The sequence below is a fragment of the Lepisma saccharinum genome, chromosome 30 (genome assembly GCF_977018435.1).
Source record: "Lepisma saccharinum chromosome 30, izLepSacc3.1, whole genome shotgun sequence".
NCBI lineage: Eukaryota > Metazoa > Arthropoda > Insecta > Zygentoma > Lepismatidae > Lepisma > Lepisma saccharinum.
The window spans coordinates 32,362,824-32,387,824 of record NC_139258.1 but is presented as its reverse complement, the minus strand read 5'-3'; the positions used below and the strand labels follow the sequence as shown (position 1 = coordinate 32,387,824).

The 25,001-nt window shown below is 38.1% G+C and overlaps 1 protein-coding gene across 2 annotated transcripts in view; it reads left to right on the top strand.

Annotated features, from left to right (window-relative positions):
* Positions 1–2,554: 2,554 nt before the first annotated feature.
* Positions 2,555–25,001, top strand: part of LOC145982052 (multicopper oxidase 3-like) — a 115,685-nt gene continuing 93,238 nt past the window's right edge. For both annotated transcript variants that reach the window (XM_083115636.1, XM_083115635.1), the window contains exon 1: positions 2,555–2,877. The gene's annotated coding sequence lies outside the window, so the exon portion shown is untranslated. The remainder of the gene's footprint in view (positions 2,878–25,001) is intronic.

The window sequence follows — 25,001 nt, the reverse complement described above, 5'->3', positions numbered from 1 at the left end:
CCAAGGTTCCTTAACAGTCCATGGTTTTGAAAAATGACACAAGTGCCACTAAGAAAAAACATTGTAGCGGCTACTCGTGAACGGTCACAATGACCTTCCACATACGAGACTCCAATCTTATGGGGTTAAGGCCAGGACAACGAAATATTTCTGGTCACGTTTCACACAGTCGAATCTTCACATTACAAATACCTTCAGAAGGGTAATGCGGCTTTTTTCAGTTCGATTCGACATTGAGGAGTTTTTTTTAGAGTTACAGTCGTGCAGTTAAGAGTTCTTCGAGACAATTACAATTGGCATTATTCTAGAGGAGGGGCGGGGGGCTTTCTGTTGTAATAACATAGATAAGCAATTAGTTTTGACTTCAAATATACTTTACCAAGAATAAAATCGAAAAAACGCGCAAAATAGTGTGTTTCTGAGTGTTCCATGCTCTTTCTCCCTCTTTTTCAAGACAGCATTAACAATTACACGAATAACATATACACAATAAAAGTAATATAAGAATGAAAGATAACTATAAGTTTAACATCTAATTGATTTATATTAATAGAAAGCAAACATTAAACAAAAACTTATAGTTAATAAAACTATTTCAACTATCTATTTTCTTATTTATTGGCATTTTAAACCAGTTGATAAAGGGATTACCGTATTTGCCGACGTATACATTTGTATACATTTTTTTTTAGGAAAAAGCTTTAACTGAATATTATAAAGTAATTAATTTACAGCATTTCAAATATGAAGAAATATGTAGGTCTATTTTGCAAATAACTTACCTTATCTAACCAGAAAAGAACACATTTTAATATTCGTCAAAACAAAGACATTCTCCTCCAGAGCTAAATGAAGAGTCACTTGAAACCTCTTTTAAATCAGAATCTAGATCCTCATAAAATGAATTGTCCTCTGTATGTACCATCCAATGCATTACTAATGTCACTCCGCTTAAATGATTTAACCACTGTCTTAGTTTTCACAGCATTCCATAAAGCTTTGACCCATTCCCAAACTTGTGAAATGCTAGGCCTCTTCTTTCTCCCTGATGGTGTGACCTGAGCATCGGCGTGTAAGACGCACCCCGTTTTTTCAGACGCATTTTCAAAGGGAAAAAACTGAGTCTTATACGCCGACAAATACGGTAATTTTCTTCTTTATAAATATCTGCCATATAAAAGTAACGAAGGATTTTTTAAATATGTTAAATATTTAATAATTCACTTTAATATATTACAACAATAAATATGTACTATCATATAAAATTCATTACATAATTGTGCGTGTGTGTAAATTAAGGGAGCCTCCCCAAGTGTCGTCGACTTGTAATCAAGGGTTCTTAGTTCGATGACCGGTGCAGGCACATTGCGCAGTGATTCGGATCCCAGTTTAAACTGTCCCAGTTGCCTCATTCCAATCTGTGTATAAAGTTCTCTCAAAACAAATTGGGAATAGAGTTTGCCCTGCCTCTAATAAAATGAGTACCGTGAGGGAGGGGGGAGGCGGCAGGAGAGTGGTGTTGGTTGATCACATCACCACAATAACCGAGATTGTAACTGTTGTGAAGTCTCTTACATCGACGCACCCTTATGTGCCCTCTACACACACAGATATATATATATATATATATATATATATATATATATATATATATATATATATATATATATATATACACATACACATATACACATACATACATACATGTGTGTGTGTGTGTGTGTGTGTTTATTTGCGCGTGTGTGGATAGGTGTGTGTAGAAATGCATATATGCATTTGCATAGTTTGTTTTTCCTCCAATATTCTAACTTTTATTTCATAATAAATTCGTTTGGGTCTCGTAATAACAATGTGAAAATCAAAGTACACTTTCCTTTGAAGATGTCGCCACCCAAATATTTAAAAGCCATCCAATGGTAAGGTCTCCCCGATGGCTTATGTGTAACGCCATCTAGTGACTAGCCTATCAGTACACAGATCTTAACTTCAACCACCGATCTCCGTGGCAAAAGTGGTTAGCACAGCTCGCTACGACGCTAGGGGTCCCGGGTTCGAATTCGGGCCAGGGCATGGATGTTCTTTGTGAGTGTCCCTTCATCAATTTCATCATAGCATCACTCATCCCCATCGTTGCGATTAGCTGAATGTGAAGCACAGAAGCGACGCAAAAATCCATGGTGTCCAGAAATCCTGACTCTAGATAATGAGCTAATCAAGCGGGTGTGGAGGCACATTGTACAGTGGTTCGTATCCCACTTCAAAGTGTAGTTTCAGTCCTGATTAGCCTATCTGTGCATAAAGTGGACCTAAAACAATTCATGAATTCATTATACACTATACGCGTTCTGCTCTCAATTTCGTGCGTTTAATTGTAACACATTTGATACCGCACGACTTTACTTCCACGACGATGTAAGTGGATACGTTCACCTTGCGCTATCATTACGTCATATCGCCACAACATGACAGTTGACCCAACATCTCAGGTGCATTGGGTTTACGGTGCGTGATATACCTGAAATACGTTTTAGAAGCTTGCAGTGTCGAGTGAACCTCAAAGGAGAAAGGACACTCCTGGAAGAGAACTTGACGCGAGATAGTCACGTGACCAGGCTGTAAAAGGCTTCTCCGAGTTGGGTTGTGCTTGAGTTTAATCGTCGTGCAAGTGTGGCGCGCTTGCAGTGCTCGGGAACGCTCTCAACGTTTCCGCCTGCGTCGTTGACAACCCGCACGTCTCTGTGTTCACTTTCACTTCCTAAGCCTTGGAAGAAACTCATTCTCCTTGCTGGCTACCTCACCTGGGCGAGTTCGTAATAAAGTGACTTAAAAGGTGCTATCTCATGAACAACTACGTGCAGATACATTAATATAAATCCGGTGAGTACTTCAGTGTCTTTCTTCAAAATAATTATTAGCAAATTTCTATTTAGATGAGACTGGCAGCAAAAGTTTCTCGGGGTGTAAGGAGTGACTTTTGCTGCAGGTACTGAAAAGTCCATCTTTTTTCCATGTGGGCTAAGTTTTTCAAGCTCACATGGCTTTGCAGGTTGTTTTGTGTCATTTATATGCGCAGGGGTAGACAAAACTAAAAATAATTCAGGTGCCAGCTCCTTTTCCTCAGAGCTAAGAAAGCCATTAATTCAACTAAGATAAAGCTACACATTTTAAAATGTGATCTTAAAACTTTTAATTTATTAATTAATAATTAATAACATTGTGCCGGAGTGTCCCTCCTAAAGTAAGCTCAACCGATGAATATGCAATCCGTTCCATTTTATGACCGAAAGTAGTGGGATTGACTGTAGGGAGAGCGCAAGAAAGGAAGAGCTCTCCCCAAGCAGAATTGTCTACACTTAAACCTAGCTCAACATGCCCATATGAGCTTTTTGCTCAAGTGTGGAACCTCCTCTAATCCAAGATTTTTGTAAAAATGCCCTCTCAGAAAGGAAGAGCTCTCCTCCAGCAGATTTGTTTATACTTAAACCTAGCTCAACATGCCTATTGCTCTAGTGTGGAACCTCCTCTAATCCAAGATTTTTGCTCGGAAAGGAAGAGCCCTTTGCCCAATACTTACAAAAGTTGCATCAGCCACCATAAACTTGTCAACACCAGAAATTAGGCCAATACACACACACATCCATATACACACGTATTTACTTCCAATTTAAGTTCAATTGGATACCAGGTTCAAATTGTATATTAAAACAATGCAATTCTTCTAGAATTGCTCTGTGACCCTCTCATTTCTTACATCATAAACATATGATTTTTCTCCTATGAGAATAACACTACATATGGTGTCATCAGGTAAAGCCTCATGAAATTCACAGATAATTTTAATGTTTGTTCTGTCATTCACCACAACTTGTTTTCTTTTTGATGCATTGATTACAAACATGGGTCTCTGTGCTTTGAATTCATCTGGTGTGTAATACATGTCAGTATTGCCAGTAGTGACCCTTTTGAAGGATGTAAAAGCTTCATATAATTTGAGGAAATCATCCTTGGACATGTCTAAATTGTAATTTTCTCTAGGAAAGACCTCATTTCTGCCATTTTTAAGATAAATGTTCTTGATGTTGCAGCTATCAAATTTACTTGAATTTTTTTCCTGATTGTTGTGTCTTCCAGTCTGAAACAGTACCACTACAAAATCAGGCATGTCAAATTGAATACTGGAGAATGAATTTGTAGCATCAAACTCATAATATGTACCAGATGCGGGCTTCTGTATGCATTGATATGTATAAAATTGCAGAGGAATCTGTGGATTTTTTATTATATCTGCTTTGTATTTAAGACCATAGCTGGCCTCGTATTCAACAACAGGGATTCTTAACTCCATAGTCTGAATAATGCATTTGCCTGCATCTGGTAGGGTATTGGGCAGAGCTTCCCCTGTGGGGTTTATTGAACTATACCTCATCAAAGCATTGTTATCATTTGCAGCTCTTCTAAATGTGATTCTTAAACCACCCTTCCACATAATATCTTTGTAATCCGAGAAGAATCCTGGCAACAGGCGCATGGGGAACAGCACAGTGTGGTTCTTAGATAATATCTTATCACCAGCCTCGAATCCTCCTATTTTGTAGTATGAAGCCTCGGTTTTGGATAATTTTAATGTGGCCAAAGCTGTGGAGGTAATGCCGGGATAATCCACTCTGTTTATAACAACACCATGCTTTCTGATCTCAATTTCAGAGAATAGATGTGGCACAAAATTGTCCACCAATCTTATATTTGAATTTGCCGGATAATCGGTTCCATCGAGCTTTACAACATCAAATTTGATGTATAGATCTGCTCTGTGGGGGTGTATAAATCCATCCCCTACATCAAGATCAACCTCAATCTCTGTGTTGGGTTGATTTAAATTTGCAAATGTCCTCCTGTTTGGGGGGAATGATTGTAGCTCATAACTCTCAATATTTTCCATTGTATGTATTTTTATTTAAATATTAATCTCTATGATTGCAGTTGTTGTGGCTCCAGCAAAATCAACTAATTCTTCTTTTTCATTAGTGACCATCAATTCAATGTAATCTATTCTATTATGACACACAGGAAAATATAATGTTGGGGATGGATTGTAGATGATGGGCTCCATGAATTCAGAATTAGGTTTGAATGTTGCAATGATGCCTGTTTGTTTGTGAGAGCCTATGCCATTTGATTTGGTGATCATACCCTCTGCTACATTACAGTGTATATTCAGAGTCTCTATGGCTAAGAATTTAGGTATATTCATAGCAGTGTGTTTGATGCCTGGTTCAAGTTTTGTGTTGTTCTCAAATCCCAACAGCTCTCCTATAGTACTCAGATCTACTGTTTCTGTGGCAGATACAATTTCTACTCTGTGAGTGACAGAATTTTGACTTAACACTACACCTCTGGGTAATTGAGCATTTAGAGTGGAGAGATTATATTGCCCTGGAGTGATGACAATTTTTTCATCCCCTACTGCAATTGTGTTGTTGTGGTGTGTAATATTAGGAATCAGGTACATGCCATAAAATGCCCTGAGAGCTATTGTTTTGGGATACACTATGTCATCATGTAATTTCAGTTTCAATATTGAATTTTGGCTGGTGAGATGGAATACCCCCATGATGTTTCAGATACCACAAGGCTTTTTGAAAATCTTCAATTGATGGTTTATTTATTTGAGACATATATCTAAGAACAGATAAACACAAATGTCCGCAATTAACATCTTTGAAGTTTTGAACTCGGGCATTATTGTAATAAAGATTAGCTGAATTTAGATATTTTATTAAATTTTCAGGTGGAACACCTCCAAATGAATCAAACACAAATGCCTCATCTTTTAAATATTTAAGATAACAAATCCAGTGAGTGCCCTGATTTTTGTACTCATCCAAATTAACAATGCCACACTCTTTGTTGAGTGGTTGTTCTGGCAAAGAATCAGACATGTACACACCTCTAAAATGTTTGATGCCCAGGGGCCTGATTAAAGCTTCAATATCTTGGTTTGTAAGCGGCTCTTGTTTTTTTTAAACTTATTCATGGCTCTCTTAACACCTTTGCCCTTTTTCTCCATTGCCAGGTTATGGCGCTTCTGCTCATCTAATTCTGCCCTATTTTTCTTGGCATCTATTACTGTTTTTGCTATGGCAGCTGATCCCCCAGCCAAGCTCCCTACAGCCCCGAGAGCAGCTAAGATGGCAGGGATGGTAAATATAAATCCCCCCACATGTGATTTTTTTCTTGATTGCTGTAATTTTTTTAATTGGGGGGTACTGAGCAACAATTTCATACCATGCCCCTTAGCAATACAAGAATTTTTTTTCTTGCGCTGCTTTTTGGTCAAAAGACTGTCAATAGTTTTAAGAGATTTGAGACCTGCATAAGGTATTTGATACATAACACCCTTGGCCTTCATTGTAGGTTTATTATATATATATTCACAGCCCCCACCCCAGTTTTTGTTTGGTGCTCATAGCTATGGTGGTTCCCAATGCTGCTATTTTTTCACTCAAAGAAGCATCTTTGCTTACAAATCTGCCAAATGCAGCCTCTTCTAATTTCTTGTCTGCAACATGTCTCTTGTCAAGATCAGAATGTGTGTTGTATGCAATATCATGGTCTCTACAAGCAGCATCTAGGGGATTAACACCAGGATCACCTCTGTTTAATCTATGGTCCAATTTTGTACCGGGACCACAATATTGATAGCCTGGAATGTGTAGTTCAAATGGCAGCTTGTTTATAATGTCATTAACAAGGCCCCGACCCTCAGAAATATTCCAAAATTTAGGTGGTAGAGTATTAATAATTTTTATAAGATATCCAATCCCCTTAGTGTCATTCACTATAAAATTAGACAATTTGGTGCTTATCATGTCCATAATTCCAACCTTTTCATTGTAAAAATTGTGGTTCCCAGCATTTTCCTCCCCAGCTATCACCAATAACCTATCTACAAGTTTCCTGACATCATCAACCCACACAAATTCTTTAGGCAGGGTGTTGTATTGTTTGATTCCACTGCCAGTCTTGATTTGTGACCATATGGGCTTGATTAAATTGTTGTATTTTGCCCCACTGCTTGACTTAACCCTTTTTTGTGTGGGATCATTGTTCTGGTATAGAGCATCTGATTTTATTAATATTTCTTTGTAATCCTCATAATCTTGATCTGTATAGCTGCCAGGCCTTTTCCTAGTCATCAATTCCCACAATCCAGGTGTTCCGGTGTACTTAACAAAAGCACCTTTTTCTCCAAGTCGAGATTCTGAATATACAATTATATCATCTCCCATAAATGTTACTCTGAAATTGCCAATTCTATGAATAATGCTGCCATCCTGCTCTGTGTCAGCATATAAGCCAAAAACCTCATCTTTATTGTCTTTAGGTGTGGTTAAATATTTTTGAGCAAGAAGACCCAATTCAATAGGATCCTGACTAGCCTCAATTCTTCTAGGAGCAATAGGACTATAAATACTTGAAAGTGGGGTGAATGGATAATCTAATATGTTCCTAGCAGCTACAGGTACAAGCTCTGTGAGCAAATTTTGATTTTGCTCTGTAACTGTTTTGATATTCTTACCTAAATTATTAATAGCATCAATTACAGGCTGTTCTGTTTGTTTGTGTTTTTCATAAATTCCACGGTTCTCTGATTTCCATCCCTTAAATCTTTTTACAAGATAATCTCTTAATTTAAGATCATCAATAATTGGCCTTTTCATGGTTATTTATATACGTCTCCACGTCTAGAAAATGTTTCAACGTCTAAAAAATTGTTGATTTTATTTCTGTATTTGCCAGTATTGGGTGTTCTTGTCATATCAATTGTGACAAACCCATAACTGTCCTGGTTCCAGCACTTGCTGCAAAACTTGGAAAAATCATTGTAGCTCAGGTCCCCACCTACATATTCATCATGTATGTGTTTGAGGTTGGTATGGTCTTGATGAAACACACATATAAAATTGCTGTTGTCTCGGATCAGCTGCTTGGGTATTTTTGAAAAAGTCTGTGCCAGGTAGAAGCAATCAATGTTTTTGTGCCGGCCCTGTGTAAAGAAGTTTCTAACCTTGTTTTGATTATCCAATATAATGTCATCAAACACAACAACAGAATTATCGAGACAGTCATCAAGTGGCTTAACATCTGGTTCAAAAGTTGCAATATCCAATCCATCATATAGCTTCATCAGCTGCTGATATTTTAATTGTTCCAAGCTCTTAGAAAAAATATACAAGTGCCTGTTTTTCCAGTCTAACCAGTTGGGTGCCAATAAAAAATTATCAACCATTAGTGTAGTTTTACCACAAGCAGATGGCCCAACAATAAGACACCTAATATTATCAGGCAGCAAGTTGCCATTTCTCTTATTCTGCTGTTCAGGTTCTGGCAGCCTCTTTATAACATCCCAGGTGCTCATATTATTATTTTGTTTGCATCGATCCAGCTGTGTTCTGGAAGTCCTAGCCATTTGACAAATAATTTGTTGCCTTTTCTGCGGATGATTTTTTCTATGAGATATGTGTCAGGCTGTTTAGTTTTGCTGAGCTCTTGTTCATAGAACCGGCCTTTGAGAATTTCTCCTCGGTGATCCTTTATTATATATGTGTTAAGGGTCCCGGGTTTAACCTGAACCACTGTAAATAATTCAGTGCTCCAGTTTCTTGTAAAGCCTCTCTTGAATAAGTGCTTATATTTGCTTATTCTTACCTGATCCCCAATCTTGTATTTGGCCTTTCTTGTTGTTGGCTGGTATCTAGGATAATATACAGTGCTGATCAATTTTTGCTCATCAGATGAGCTTATTACTTCAGAGGGTTTCATGTTGATTGTAGAATGGACCGAGTTGTTATATTTATGTAGAAGTTCTGGAAGAATATTAACCCATTTATAATTACCCTGCAGTGTAAATTGTTTATACATAAGATTTTTTAAGGTTCTGTTGAATCTCTCTACAATTGAGGCCTTGAGATCACTGTAACTCGAATAATGTTTTATTGCCTGGTTTTTAATAAATTGTTGAAACACTGAATTATAAAATTCTTTGCCATTATCTGTTTGCAAATAGCGCGGGGATCTTCCACTCTGATTGATAATTGTTCTAAAAGCTTCTGTAACACATGTTCCAGTCTTGGATTTGAGTGGCACGGCCCAGGCAAATTTTGAAAATGTGTCTATTACAGTGAGTAGATACTTGTAGCCCTTGTTGATTTTGTCTAAGTTTTTCAACTGTCCACTTGACAACTCAATCAAGTCGCTTTGCCATAAATCGTCTATGCCCTTTGTGACTACTGGGAGTCTCTTAAAATTATGTCTGGCCTGTCTGTGTAATTCATCAACAATAATTTGTCTAGACATAATATGTAAACAAGAATATTGCAACTATGGGGTGTTCAGCAGCTGAGACTGCAGGATTTTCTAAATATAATTTGTCCCCTATCTGTATTTTAAATTCCAAAGTGCCATCATCTTCTACATAAGATGTTTCTAATGTATTGGGGTCTGTAAAATCCTCTAATTCTACACTAGTGATTTTCACTTTGTTATCAGCATTTGTTATTGATAATGTAGGGTAGTGGTGTGCCTGTGGTTGTAGCCAATATTTGATCTTGATTGGTCTCAATGTGCCCCCAACAAAAAACTGGTAATAAAATTGTGCAGGGGACAGCATATATATTTTGCCACCTGGTGTAAATGGAGAATCATATTCTTTGTTGGGGATGCTGTACAATTCAAGAATTACTGTATGTTTAGGATTTTCAATTATGCCTGTTATTTCCTTTTCTGCTGTGAGCAATCTGCTTGTTACAGATTCAAGGTGCTCATTGATGGTCCTAACAATCTCATCGTGCCCAGGCTTGATTCTTATGTCCACAGCAAGTTTTTTGTATTGTTGCACAATATCTTGAAGCTGGGTGGCAAAAACAGACAGAGCATTTGCTTGATTGGATTCCATGGTCCCTAGCTGTTGCTTGATATTAGCTACAATTTGTTGCAAATTTTCAACAACTGCCAATTTTGAATTTTGAGCAGTAAGATCATGGACCTGTCTTCTGATATCCTCAAACAGGGCATGCAGTTCATTAATATGTTGATTGGTTGGGAGAGTGGCCACTGTCTGTGTGAGATGTTTAATCTCTGCTTGGATATTCTTGATATCTTCTGATTTCAATATCCTATTCACTGCCCTCTTAATATTTTTAAGTTCCTGTGATGTAGGAAGATTTGAGACTGTATTTTGCAAAGATTCAAGTGCTAATTTTACATTGTGTAATTCAGAAGCATCAGCCACATTTTGCATAGCATTTTGGAGCAGGGCTATATCTGCCTGAGTAGGTGTGGATTGTTGTAAAATTTCAAGCTTTGTTTGGATATCATCTATCAAGTGATGAAAATGAGACAGTTCAGATTCAGTGTTGAGGTTTTCAAGCTTTGTGATTTGTTGCTGGACACTGACAAGGGTATCTACAATCCCAGGCAATCTGGATTCTAGTACATTTGCCAAATCACTTTGCACTGCTGCTATTGTACCTTCAAGATGGGTTATGGAACTTTGAATTTTTCCAAAATCTTCATATGTTTCAAGTTGCAGCTTAATATTTGCTACACTCCGAGTTATTGCATTTAAAGCATCAGAAGATGGCAAATTGTTCATAAAATTTTCAAGTGTCTCAATTTTTTCTTTAACCTCGGCTATGGCATTGTTCAGAGGGTCCAGATTAGGTATTTGGAGTGACTGAATCTGTTCTTTTAGAGTGAAAATCACTAGATCAAAATCTTCTTGCGATTTTATGCTTTTGACAATTGTTTGGAGCTGTGCCTTGATATTATTTATTTGCTCTTCCAATTGTTGTTTCAATTGCTCAGAGCTGGTGGCCTGGGTCTTAAATCTGGCTTGAAGAGCTGCAACTGCTTCTTCCAAACTTTGAAAATTATCTAATGTCGCCAGGTCAGTATATTTCTGAAGCAGCAACTTGAGTTCAGAATCAATTTTAAGAAGAGGGTCCATGCATTGTGATTGTAAATTTGTAATTTCTAATTGAAGACTGGCATTGAGTGTAGTTTGTAAAGCTTGTAAATCACTTCTTAATTTCTTGACTCTGACATCAAGCATCAGAATCTCATCACTGTGATCTTCATGTCTTGTATGGCCAAAAATATCATTAGGCATTTTGTTTAGTAGTTATTTATTATTGAATACCTGATTCTTAATTCTATAAAAAAAAGGTATAAGCTTGTCATAAGATCCAGGGACCTCAATATATAAGCAGTCACCAGCAGAAACAGTATAAACAGTGCCAGAAATCATGTTTGAGTGCTTAATTCTGTAAATATTTCTCCCTACTGAAATCTTGACATCACCCTCAGGGGTTGTAATAAATTGCAATTGCCCACCTACAGGTAATTGGTAATGATTTAAATTATTGTTAAATATGTACAATATTTTGCCTGTTTCATCGTCAATATCTGTAAGTATGCTGTTCAGATGAATAATTAACAAGCCACTCAGTTTAGACAGCATATCAGAAGAGGGTTGTGGTGCTGGCAGGTCCATAATACCTTGTTTTTTAAACCCAAATAAGTTCATAGGCATGTTTATTTATTTCAAATCATGCTCTGTAATTGGGCATTGATTGCCATTTTTCAAATCACAATGACCCCATGGTAGAGTATGTATGCCACATGATAAAATGCATCTCTTATCATCATGCGGGTCCAGAGCCACTTTTCTTACAACATTTGAAGTCAACAAGTGATCCACACTCTGAATTCTGGATTCTGATGTTCTGGTGGTGCTACATGATTTGAGGCAATTTTTATAATCTTCAAATTGGAGCTCTTTTTCCACAGCTACTTTGCCAATGCCCTTGGCTTTTTTGACAACAGCATTACATGTTTTAAAACTGTACATCTTAGCACTTAACCCAGCAAATTCCACAATAACATCACCAAGTGTCTCATCTTTTAACTTGCCAGGCACCTTTTTGTTGTGGGGTTGAATCTCTTTATGTTCACTGGTATCAAAGTATTGAAACAATTCAGGCTGGGTCATATCTTTATAAACATCTTCTGTTTGAATATCAAGAATAAAACTATCCGTGTCCATGTACATCAGTTTTACATTATCACCATAAAAAGGTTTCAGCACATCATAATACAATGTTAACATATGTAATTTGGACAATTCCAATATTGCAGCCCCTACATAAATAGGTTTATCAAACTTAATCCTTGTTTTTTTCATGTTAAAAAGTGCCATATCTTCATCATAAATTCTTCTGTAATTGAAATTAGGCTTTGCAACCAATTTTTTACTCAGGCTGGGGTCAGTAATTATTTTAACATTGGTATGTTTTCTGACATTTTCAATTGTTTTGCCATATACAGAATTTACCATCAATTTAAACAAGGTCTTATCAAATTCGCTCTTTGCAGATGTTCGAAGCTCCGTGTTTGTATCAATGTATGGTTTCAACCATTCTGAGTGCCTGAACCTCAAAACTTTTCCAAGTTTGGTCACTTGGACACCATGTTTCATCAGGAACTGGAGGTTCTTGTAATATATGACGCAACCCTGTTTTGCCTCCAGTGTCATCATGAGCTTCTTCTGTTTAGAGCCAGGTGAGCACTGAACCTCGGGAATTGGGGGCAGATCAGAAAATTTGTTGTGTAAATCATCAGGAATTGTCAAATCAACCTCTAAGAATAAGCCATAATTACTGTCATCAAAGTCCTGAAGATCCTCAATATTAAAATCTTCAACCCATTCAAGCCCTGCATATGGCAGTTTTTGCATCATAGCGTGACCATATAGGCTGTTTGCATCCACATACAATATATAATTTGATGGCAGTGCTGGATCATAATCGGGCATATATTTGTTATTTGCTCTGGCATATCTCTGAGAGCATTGCACCATGCCTCCTCTTATACCTTGCTCCACAAACAGATACATATCTTGATCTTGGATCAGATCCAATTGCTTTTTGGTGTTTAAAAACATTGCAGACCATGCTAGGCCCGGGGCACTGAAAAAATACACTGGGTCCAGTCCATAATTTTGCATACAAGATTTTCTGAATGCCTGCAATATATCAGCTAAGATGGTCACATCAAGTTTCAAATATGCCATGTGATAATCACCAAATGTCCGGCATTTTAAATTGTTCCACATCAATTGGGCACGGTGATAATCTTCATCAGTGATTCCAGATCCTCTGATTTTGCTGTAAAACTCATGTTGTGGAGGCAGAGAACATTCATCAAATTTAGAAAAATCTGTAACATAGTCATATGGATATACCCCCTTCTGCCTAATTAATTTCAGATCCAGATTTGGAAACAATGCACGTGTGATTTTGAATCCATCATCAGGTAATTGAGAGGTCAGTGTAGCCAGGCTATCAGATAAAAATCTGTAAGAATCAAGAAATCTCATGTGAATAGGAACACCATTAACTTTAATTGTTTTGCTAATAGATATATATTTCTCATCATTTTCAGCTAAAATATTTAAATTCTGCTTCTCAAACCCCTCGTACCTGATTAGATGATGGAAATCATAATTGGATGCACCATGACAAAATATGGGGACAAATCTTGGTCTCTTGATCTGAATATTACAGCTATTACACAGGGCCTGTCTATATCGACCATCTGTATGAGAATGGTGATGCACCTTGATATTTGTATCTGAAAATTCAGAATCACATAGTGGGCATTTTTCTGCATTGTTGAAATCTTCAATCTGTTTCTCTGTTAAAGGCAACATGGGCTTTGATTTTAATAAGATGTTAAATGCTATGTCACGGCACTCATTTTCTATTTTATGTGCAAATATTTTGATGGCATCTGGTCCCATGTATGAATCTATTTTGGTAACAACACCATCCTGTACAACCACATAACAAAAACTGGAAGGTTCATGTAGCTGATATGGTGTAATTGAGGATTCTTCAGGATCTGGGCTACAAAATGCAAGAGATTTGAGGTTCGATTCAAAATCACAGACAATATATGCTGGGTGTTCCAACAAGGCTTCAAACTTTTTGAATTCTGCTTTTTCACTTGGATTGGGCATCACCATATGAACAGGTTTATGATTGCCACAATATTTCAGATGCTCAATTAATCTGTTCTTAGCAATTTCTGCACTCTCTTTACGAACCCCATTCACCATTTTTTGACCATAAGATACACTTAAACATCTTCTACACAACTTGAATATTGTATTGGATTTGTTTAGTTGTGTTCTCACTAAAGCTAGAAGATTATGTATCAGAGTGTAATGGTGTGTGTCATCCCCTTCAATTAAGAGCAAATCAATTGGAATAGCAGATTCATCATCAATTGTACTGATTCTGAGAGGTGCTATCAAGCAATTGCCACGGCCAGTAGAACAAATATATACATTAATAGATAATTGTTTTCCATTAATATCCCGGGCCTTTTTTTCAAATTTATCAATATTCTGAACAGACATTGGATATTCTAAACCCTCCATTGCATCGTCAAAATCATGTTCATGTTGTTTGTAATAACTTATTCTCTGAGGATCCTTTGAAACTGGATACAAAACAGCTAAAATACACCACAAAAAGCATTTCTGGTCGGTATTTTTAATATTAACCACGGCTCTTTTGTTTTTAATATTGGCAGGTAATGGCAGATATGTAGAACCTTGTAATGGGCTGAATTCAGAAATATTAACATAGAGCCTGTGTGGAGAGCCACATAGGCTCCATCCAGACTCTTTTGCCTCAAATTCAGAGTGCTTAATATTCAATTGATCTATTAAACTGCTTATTATTGTGTCTGAATTTGCATTTGAATATACAGGTACAGTTTCTGTTATGTGGGGCTGTGTAAATTTTATGCCATTTGGTTTCTTATATTGTGTAAACAATTTGAGGGACAGCTTATAAGAGCCATTTTGTGCATTTAGAATTGCCTGCAGATCAGGATTTATACTGTTCAAGAAATTCTCAATGCCACATCTTGGTTCTGATACAAACCGATAATCCCTAAGTTGGGCATTAAAACTGCTATGGATGGGTTCATAGCGTGGCTGCTTTGCTGCTCTGGCATTAAGAGGTACTTCGTGCTTTCTTTTCAGACCAGATGTAGATGGTTGTGGGGGCAATGTTGATGACTGTGCAGAGCAAGTATCTTTATGTGTATATGTGAAGTATTGCATGTTATATTTTCTATGGCATTTGGGGCAAATTTTTGTGGGAGCTCTGCATTTCTCTGGGTTACAAATCTTTTGGTGTCTGGCCCAATTAGAGCTAAATATATTCTTATTGCACTGATTGCAATATTTCTGTTTCGGCATTTTTGTTGTTTGTTTATTATATACAATTCCCTGGGGTTCAATTCAAAATTCTATACTGAATAAAAAATATCAGTTAGGTTCAGCACTGTGCTTTGTGTGTGTGTATGTGTGTATGTGTGTATGTGTGCTAATATTTCTCGCTTTGGTATTTATATAAAATTTCCTGGGTTTTTAAATCAAATTTTTATGCCTATTATGACAGGTTGTAAGGCCAATAGCCCACAAGAGGGGAAAATCAATCGCACTGACCTTCCGCAAATACCTGCACGAACATGCTTATCTTGAATGGCAAAGACCTTGTTATTGTATAACAAGGTGGGGCAAATATAGGCCTGACCCTAAATAGGAGTGGATTACAACAAATAACAGATTTTATATTGTTCAATATGAATATTTAAACCAGTAAGTATGAGGAGCACTGTTAACAACACATCTGTTCTCCCCTGCCACTCTCACAACACTGACTGATGCAATGCTCGGGAATTTCTGTAACTAGCAACGCCGGTATTGATTTTTGTTTTACATGTTCTCCCCAGCGCTGCTAGTTACAAAAATTCCCGAGCATTGCATCAGTCAGTGTTGTGAGAGTGGCTGGGGTCCAATTGAACTTAAATTGGAAGTAAATACGTGTGTATATGGATGTGTGTGTGTATTGGCCTAATTTCTGGTGTTGACAAGTTTATGGACAACAATCTGGCTGATGCAACTTTTGTAAGTATTGGGCAAAGAGCTCTTCCTTTCCGAGCAAAAATCTTGGATTAGAGGAGGTTCCACACTAGAGCAATGGGCATGTTGAGCTAGTTTTAAGTATAAACAAATCTGCTGGAGGAGAGCTCTTCCTTTCTGAGAAATTCCCGAGGGCATTTTTACAAAAATCTTGGATTAGAGGAGGTTCCACACTTGAGCAAAAAGCTCATATGGGCATGTTGAGCTAGGTTTAAGTGTAGACAATTCTGCTTGGGGAGAGCTCTTCCTTTCTTGCGCTCTCCCTACAGTCAATCCCACTACTACCGAACATACCATGTCGTTGCACATTTCAAAATTCGGCAAGCAACAGTGTAAAAGTTGATAATGGCATGTTTATTATTCTGATTCAATGATATGCGTGATACAAAAAACACAAACATTAATAAATACATACTGTACTCGTTATTTTTTGTAAAAAATGAAAACTTCCATAAAAAAATGTAGAACTGAATTTCAAAATTCACACGCCAGAACGACTGGACGCTCTGTATTGTTTTCTTAACGACATCCATCCTCGTCGTCGCGATTAGCCAAAAGTGGCAGCAAAGCAACGCAAACAAAATCAACAGAAATCAAATGCAATAGTTCCTATTGCTACACTCTGTCCATGGAATTTCTGATGCAAGCGAACGAAAACAAGTGTCTGCGCAAGTAGTGACTTGAGAGGGCTCGTCGTTGCCGTGTAATCAAGAAGTCTCGGGTTCGATTCCCGGTGGAGGCACATGGTTCGGATCCCACTTTAAACTGTAGGTCCACTCCCGATTAGCCTTACTGTGCATAAAGTGGACTTAAAACACCAAATCAATCAATTGAGAGGGGTCGACCAATGAACACGTGAGAGGGGAAAACGCGGCTACAACTACCACATGTTTGCTGCAGCGCGCCAACTCGTTTCCCCCTTCACTACTGTTATGCGCGGCCTTGCTCCAGAGATTTCCGATACAGAGTGTATAGGGGAAACATTCGCTCCGAAAATAATATATAAGCCACCCCGGTGTCAGAGCGCGTTGAGTGGTCGACTCGCGAATTTACCACCGAAGCATGTCCTTGAGTGTTCCTTCGTGAGCACTGGCGTACGCAGGGGGGAGCTGATAGGGCTACAGCCCATCCCAACATTTTGAAAAATTCAAAATTTTCAAATGAAAGCAGTAAAAATTCTAGAATCATCACAAAGTTATAAATGCAAACTTCCTCCTTAAAAGCGACCCCCGAATACCTTTTTGTCTTTGTGCAACTTTTAGAATAAGGATAAGGTTTTGTCTAATCGCGAAGATGAGGATGAATGATGATGATATGATGGAATTGATGAAGAGACACTGACAAAGAACACCCATATCCAGGCCGGATTCGAACTCGCAACCTCTGGCGTCGTAGCGCGCTGTGACAATATCCTAGAGACTCTAAATGTACATTGTAAGCATAAATATGAATAAATTATTAAATAAATGCAGCATGCGATCCAAAAGCATACTATACGGCAAAAGACCGTAGCAGGGTTTGAACCTGGAACCTTCGGTTGCGAGTTCAGTACTCAACATATTTCTTCAAATATTTCTAAGTTGTGCCTTGGTATGAGTACCTCGTTCTAATTAAATGCGTAATCCTGTGTGAAATGTTACGAGTATTCCCACGCACTCCCCTCCCCCGCCAACTCGGAAGGCCACGCATGTGCGACCTTGTGTCGTGTGTGAAGTTTGCGTACGAGTGCGTTCTTATTCCGAAGTTGCCTTCTTCGTTGTGCGATTTCATTCAACCCAGAATTGTAACTTCATTATTCTCACATAAAGCTAGTCCTGCACCTACAGACACGAATTCGAATCCAATAGCGGATTAACGATTTTCTCTCACAGGAAGCGGATGACTTGTTTTACTAAACGAGCTCTTTGGTTCATGGTCACTCTCTTGAACTCATATTAACTTCATTTTGGTTTATTTGACTTCGCTACGTTAATCGTAAAGAATGAGTGATGATATGATGAAACTGATGAAGGGACGCACCCAAAGAACCAAGGCCTGGATTCGAACCCGGGAACGCCGAATCTTAACCATTTCGCCACGGAAGTCGACATATGAAATTCATAAATTTGTTATAATGGTGTTATAAATGAAATTCATAGAATACAGTTTCGCATATCGTGCACGCAGAGGCGGGACCAGGATTAATCACCTATGGGGGCTGAGGGGGTTCGGAATGAAACTTAGGGGGTGCGATGATGAAAATATACAACACATCGAACACGCATGCAAGGGCGCCGCAGGATTTTCTCCGGGGGAGGGGGGCAGAGTAAGATTTCATATTTTTCCAGGAACTTTACTGTTGCTGTTGATATACAAACCATAAAATTGAAATTGGATTGAAAATACTTTGGTGTCGGTGCCAAGTTCAGGCTGGCACCTGGATTCACCTCATATCCTTCCCATAAATATCTAACATTTTGTTGTAGTACTATTTCACGATGCACAGATATTACAGACCACTGCTGAATGTGCAATTCGTGTGCGTTGAATAAAATAAAATAGCTATGCAACATGAAGTTCTACTATTTGCAAATAAAATAACACGTACCAAAAATACGAAATGATGTAATCAATTTCATGTAATTATCAGAATGCTTCCCTTATGTAGACGTGTGCATCAACAACAACGAAAAGAGAACACCCGGCTCGATACAACTCGCGTTAAAATAATTCCCGGACACAACTCGATGATCTACTGAAAGCAACTAAACTTTTGGTTGCATTGCGATTTGGGGAATGCAAAAACAAATAATATTAAAACATGAAACAACCCACACTGAGCTGTAGGCAATTATACAAACCGCCATCGGAATAAAGAAAGGACAAACAATTCTTAACAAGAATGATGATGAAAAAAAGACAACAGGAAAGTTAATGCGATTTCTCTTTCAGAACCAATGGATTGCCTGTTGAATACAATAATAGCGGTATCGCTTCAATCCTTAACGTTCTATGCTAAAAGTCGATTATGCTAGTATTATAATAGCATAACATAACATTCCATTAGGTTGAAAATAAGTTTTCAAAAAGGGGTGCTGAAGGGAGTGCGAAAGAAAGTGAAGGGGGTGCGCAAGATCCCCTTTGCACCCACTCCCCCTGCGTGCACGTTTATTTCAGATGTATCTAAATAAGCTGGAATATTGAAAAGATCTCCCTGTGTTTTATGGAGTATGTGGGAGTTGTAAGTGGACCATATAGTCGATTATTAAGCTATAGAAAAGCTATTAAAATAGCATAAAGAAATGCGTTAATACGTAATGTGTATTTCTTAAGGACAATGAAGGCACTTCTTTAACTTACTGTTCGACAACGGAAGACTTGCCTAGCTAGAACGGACATATCCAAACTCGAAAGGGGAAACAGAAATAAATTTTAGATCAGTATTTCACTCATATGCGTTCAGTTGTTGTTTAGCCTTGTAATGCAGGGTTCCCGGGTTCAACACGGTGCGATTTGCTTGAGGAGATTTCTGGAATTCGTGCTCGAAAGTTCACCACACATGCACATGCTGCCCAGTGCATAGATAATGCGGTAATATTTGGAAACTTGCAGGGTCGCTATGATAAATGGTTGGTGTTGAAAAGAGGACATTTACAACATGTGTTCAAATGGTTCAAATGTTGTGTGCACAGTACCTGTTGTTGTGTGGATTGACATGTGTTGATACAGATAACATTTTTCATTATTCATTATACTTACCAAATTAAATAAAACAGGACATTTTCTGCATTTCGGTATACTTCATTTCCAGCCATAGTGAACATACTTAACTATAATTGATCTAATTTAATGATACAGTTTTTAAATATATTTGTATGGTGAACGCAACTGCAATTTACAATAAATAGCTATCTCTATTCACAGTAGTGGCGATTGGGTGAAAAGACTGGGGGAGGGGGTGGCGAGGACAGTTTACTTTTCTTGGTAGAACAAGGCTTAACATTAGGAGGCCATAGTGCGGGGGCAAAAAGTGGGGTCCCACTCTAATCGCAATCGCCGCCACTGTCTATACATGATAAAATATTCAAACTAAACTTGAAAGTTTTTCTTGCAGGACTGAGAGCTGTACTGGAGGCGTTTATACAGGTATATTACATGTATGAGTATGTCTGTGGTTAATATTCTAATCCAGGGCCTCCTCGATGGCGCAGTGCTAGCGTCGTTACCTTGTAATCAAGGGGTCCTGGTGGAGGCACATGGTGGTTCGGATCCCACTTTAAACTGTAGGTACAGTCCTGATTAGCCTTACTGTGCATAAAGTGGACTTAAAACACACACAAGCAAACAAACCATAGATATTCCAATCGGTTACTGACGTATGTACTTTTCATTTCATCAACTAAAGGCTAAAAAAACACAGTAAAGTCCCTATTCTTAAATTTTAACAGTAGAATTTTGTAAATTTTACGTTGAAGGATCTTCTTTTCACTCGGCTTTCTTATCTTAGAGAAGGATAGTGTACCCATCGGTCTTAATATTATCCGTTTGCCGTGCTTACCTAAGGCACTATTAGGGCACTTAATATCAGCAAAACTGGACTCTTAACTAGACAACGGCGATGTAGAAAAAATGCTACGGGCACAAATATATTCCATGCACTTAAAGACCTTCTAATAACAACTCGTTAAGCTGTTCGATATCTCGGTTCGTCCTTGAGTGCCAGTTGACTTTTTACAATACACGGCCTAGCGATATTATCTCAGGAAGCTACCCTGACTATAAACAGGCAACATAGTGGTGCGGGCCTCTTTTATAGTGTGGTCGACTTGTAATCAATGAATAGTATCGAGGCCTTGTAAAAGTCGAGACGAGAACGAGACGATTCGAGACGCGACGAGAACGAGAAAGCGTTTTTTAGACTTTGGTATGATGCTTCAAATCTTTATCTAAACAAAACCAGACATACCAAGCGTATATGTACAGTCACCGGCAAAAAAATGGGACACCTAGATCCTAAAACAAGGTGTTGTGTGTGTTGCCTGACTATCAGGCGAGAGCAGAACTTCGTGTTAAGGGAAGCCAGAGTTTCAGGATCTAGATGACCCATTTTTATTGCCGGTGACTGTACCCGATTGTTTATAGATAAGTAAATGTTTTGTTCATAGTAATTTCAAAGAGAGTCTACGTGGGAAATGTGCTGCGTAATATTCAAATACAGGTATTCGAGGAGCTGTAGCACCTCCCCCCACAAAGCCGACCAATTCTTCATCTAAGGGATTAAATATGGTGCACATGGTACAGTCAACGGCAAAGGTAATGGTAGGCAAACTGCCCACCCCTATTTTCATTACCTTTATATTCTACTTCCTGTGTTGTTTTAAGGAATGAAACTATGTTGGTTCGAAACAGGCATTCTTCTCTGCTTATTTACGTCTTTATTTCAATTCATTGACATCACAATGTGTAATTCAGATCGAATGAAAATGATGGTGGTCAATTCGCCTACTGTTTCTCTCGCCGATGGGCGTACCAAACGTTACTTTGAGCAAGCTAACGTAAATGAATTACTAAAGATAGATATTCTGATTCCCGCCTCATCGCATATATTGCAGCATGGTGGCAAGGCGTAGCTTTGTTTACACATGCTTTAGAAAAATATATACATGTTGAATCTTATATATATTTTTCCTATATAAAAGATTCCCCCAATATATTGGCATCCCTGGGTCGCAGCGACGAAACTAGTAAATTGGAATCAAACAGAAAAAAATGTTAATAACGTATCACGACGAAGGCGTGACTCGAACCCGGGACCCCTGGGTTTACGTAACTACGTTAATGTGCTATTAGAAGTAAATTGTTAATTTTGTGTAATAAGTATAGTTTTTAAATGAAATTCAGGATTATATTCACAATTTTAAAACCAAAACGTCTTTATATATATACACACCACTTTTCATCCGATTTTTCACCGCTATGACACCGAAATTGAACTCGAAATTGACTCCGTTTTTATACCGAAATTTTGCTTTTTTATTTACCAAAATTATATGCCTGTAAGAAGAGCAGACACGAGAAACCAAAATAACACGTTATTACTGTGTCAATTGGTACACAAAAATGCACCAACTTTGATTTAATGCATTTTGAATTATGTGTGAGCTTGATTCGGGCTTGTCCTAGCCTCTGTAGACTTTGCCTTCACCTTTCTAGGTACCGTAGTTCTTACCACTGTTAAAAAAAGAGAGAGGCGAATACAGGAGGCACGATAATTGCTATTAATTCTGCAAATGGTGGTTTGGTTTGAATGAGGCACTGTTCTTTATGTGTCATTGTTATTTATTTAGTTATCTTGCCTTATCAAGAGTTTTAACATTACCACAAGGTTATTCCGGATGACAAAACGCAAATATGCACACAAGAAAACACAGAAACGCAAGATAAGTTAAATCTTGTTTTCTGTTCTTGTCTCTGTGTTGTATGGTAATTGCTATGCCGTAAACAACTTAAACAAAAAAAGTTGTGTGGAAACGCCAACATGTTGAAAATGAAAGATCCAAGTTTCCTTCTTTGACGTGCCATGGAAACTACAACTGTTGAAGGTTAATGATGCTCTGACGACTGGAACCGAAATCAGGATCATTGACTGTATGGTAATACTAATCATTTCGAAGGCACTTATCTCAGTTTTCGACCATAGAACCAGTCGCTTAAAGTTTGTTCAACATTATAATTTCATTCCATTTCTCTCACTAGGTATGCGCAAAGTGTCTTCGAATTTTCCGTCATGTTTCTTGTCAAAAATTTTACTTTTTTTTTTATTTTAGCACAATTTGTACGCGGAATAGACCAATAAGCGTGCATAACATTTATGTTCCTAAAGAAACCAGTTTAATACATCCCAAATGTAAAAGAAGGTTGTGAACGAAGGAAAAACATTATCAACTACACTAAATAAATCTGACTACAGAAATCGTAAATTCCCGTTGCCATCCAACTTCTAAATTATTTTTTTTTTAAAAAAAATATATTTATGATGCACACAAACTGTAATTTACAATCATTATCATTGTTAATGTGGCCCGGAGCCAGTGATGGCACCATAGTAGGACGGGGTGGGGGGCATGCCCCAGTTCACAGCCAAACGAGTGCATGAAAGAACCAGACCTGGCTCCAAAAGAGCTAAGTTGGCAACAGTGCTCACAGCTGCCGCAAAAAGAAGAGCCTCGCGGAAGCCCATAATCTAAAACAGTGTATCGATGAAGCACCAACTTGCCACGTTCTTCTAGCAAAGCACTATACTTTTTAAACCATATGCATGATAGACAACGGTCATACACGTCATGACGAAGAGTATATGTCATTAACATTTAACTCCTTTCCACCTCCAACTCAATATAAGTGTAGCCTACGGCTGAACCTCGCCCTCTAAATAAAGGAAATATAATCACTTCTCCTAAATCCACCAAACAGGGCCGGCCCTAGGTGGATGCGGAGCTTGAGGCATACAATATTCGCAGGGCCTATAATCAAAATTTATTATACTTAGGTTAGGTATTGTAATTCAAATAAATAAAACTTTCACGTGGAACCTCCCAAAAGCAAGTATCCATGAACCACTTCATCACTTGAAAATCTTCAATAGGAACAAGGGTCGAGTAACACCCTGTATGTTTTCCTTCTCTCCTTACCTCTGCCAAGTGCAAATTTCTCGTAGCACACATTTTGTTGTCTTAATAAATAATAATAATAATATAATAAACCTTTGGATGGCGCCCTCTGCACAAGGTGCTATAGGCTTCATGCCTGCAACTACCACACAATCCAAGATATCTTGTCATCAGAAGAAATACACATTTTAAATGAGAGAGACAAGAAGACAAAAAACAACAGAGAATGTGAGAAAGAAAGGGAAATGAGAGAGAAAGAGGGAGATGAAAGGGAAGAGAAATAGAGAAAGATGAAAGGGGAGAGAAAGAGAGAGAGAGAAGGAAAGGGAAGAGAAAGAAAAACATGACACGCAAGAAAGAACGTGAAGAAGAAACGTGAGACGTGAGAGAGAGAGAGAGAGAAACAGAGAGAGAAAAGGGGAGAGAAAGAGAGAGAGAGAGAGAGAGAGAGAGAGAGAGGAAAGGGAAGAGAAAGAAAAAATGACACGCAAAGAGAAGATGAAACGCGAGAGAGATAGGAAAAGGGAGAGAAAGAGAGAGAGATGAAAGGCAAGAAAAATAAAAAAAATGACACGCAAAGAGAAGAAGAAACGTGAGAGAGAGAAAGAGAGAGGAGATAGAGGAAAGGGGAGATAGAGACAGAGAAGGAGAGAGAGGAAAGGGGAGAGAAAGAGAGAGAGGAAAAGGGAGAGAGAGAGAGAGAGAGAGAGAGAGAGAGAGAGAGAGAGAGGGAAGGGAAGGAAAAAACTGACACTCAAAGAGAAGAAGAAACGTGTGAGAGAGAGAGAGAGGAAGAGAGAAAGGAAAGGGAAGAGAAAGAAAAACGACACGCAAAGAGAAGACGAAACGTGAGAGAGAAAGAGAGAGAGGAAAGAAAGATAGGAAAGGGGAGAGAAAAAGAGAAGAAAGGGGAGAGAAAAGAGAAAGAGGAAAGGGAAGAGATAGAAAAAAAATTGACATACAAAGTGAAGAGAAAACTTGAGAGAGAGACAGATGAAAGCAAATAGAATGAATAAATGACATGCAAAGAGAAAAAGAAACGAGAGAGAGCGAGAGAAAGAGAGGAAAGAGAGAGAGAGAGAGAGAGAGGAAAAGGAAGAGAAAGAAAAATGAAACGCAAAGAAAAGAAACGTGAGAGAGCGAGAGAAAGAGAGGAAAGAGAGAGAGAGAGAGAGGAAAGGGAAGAGAAAGAAAAATGAAACGCAAAGAAAAGAAACGTGAGAGAGAGAGAGAAGAAAGGAGAGAGAGACGTAGATATAAACTAGAGAGAAAGAAAGAAGTGATAAGCAAAC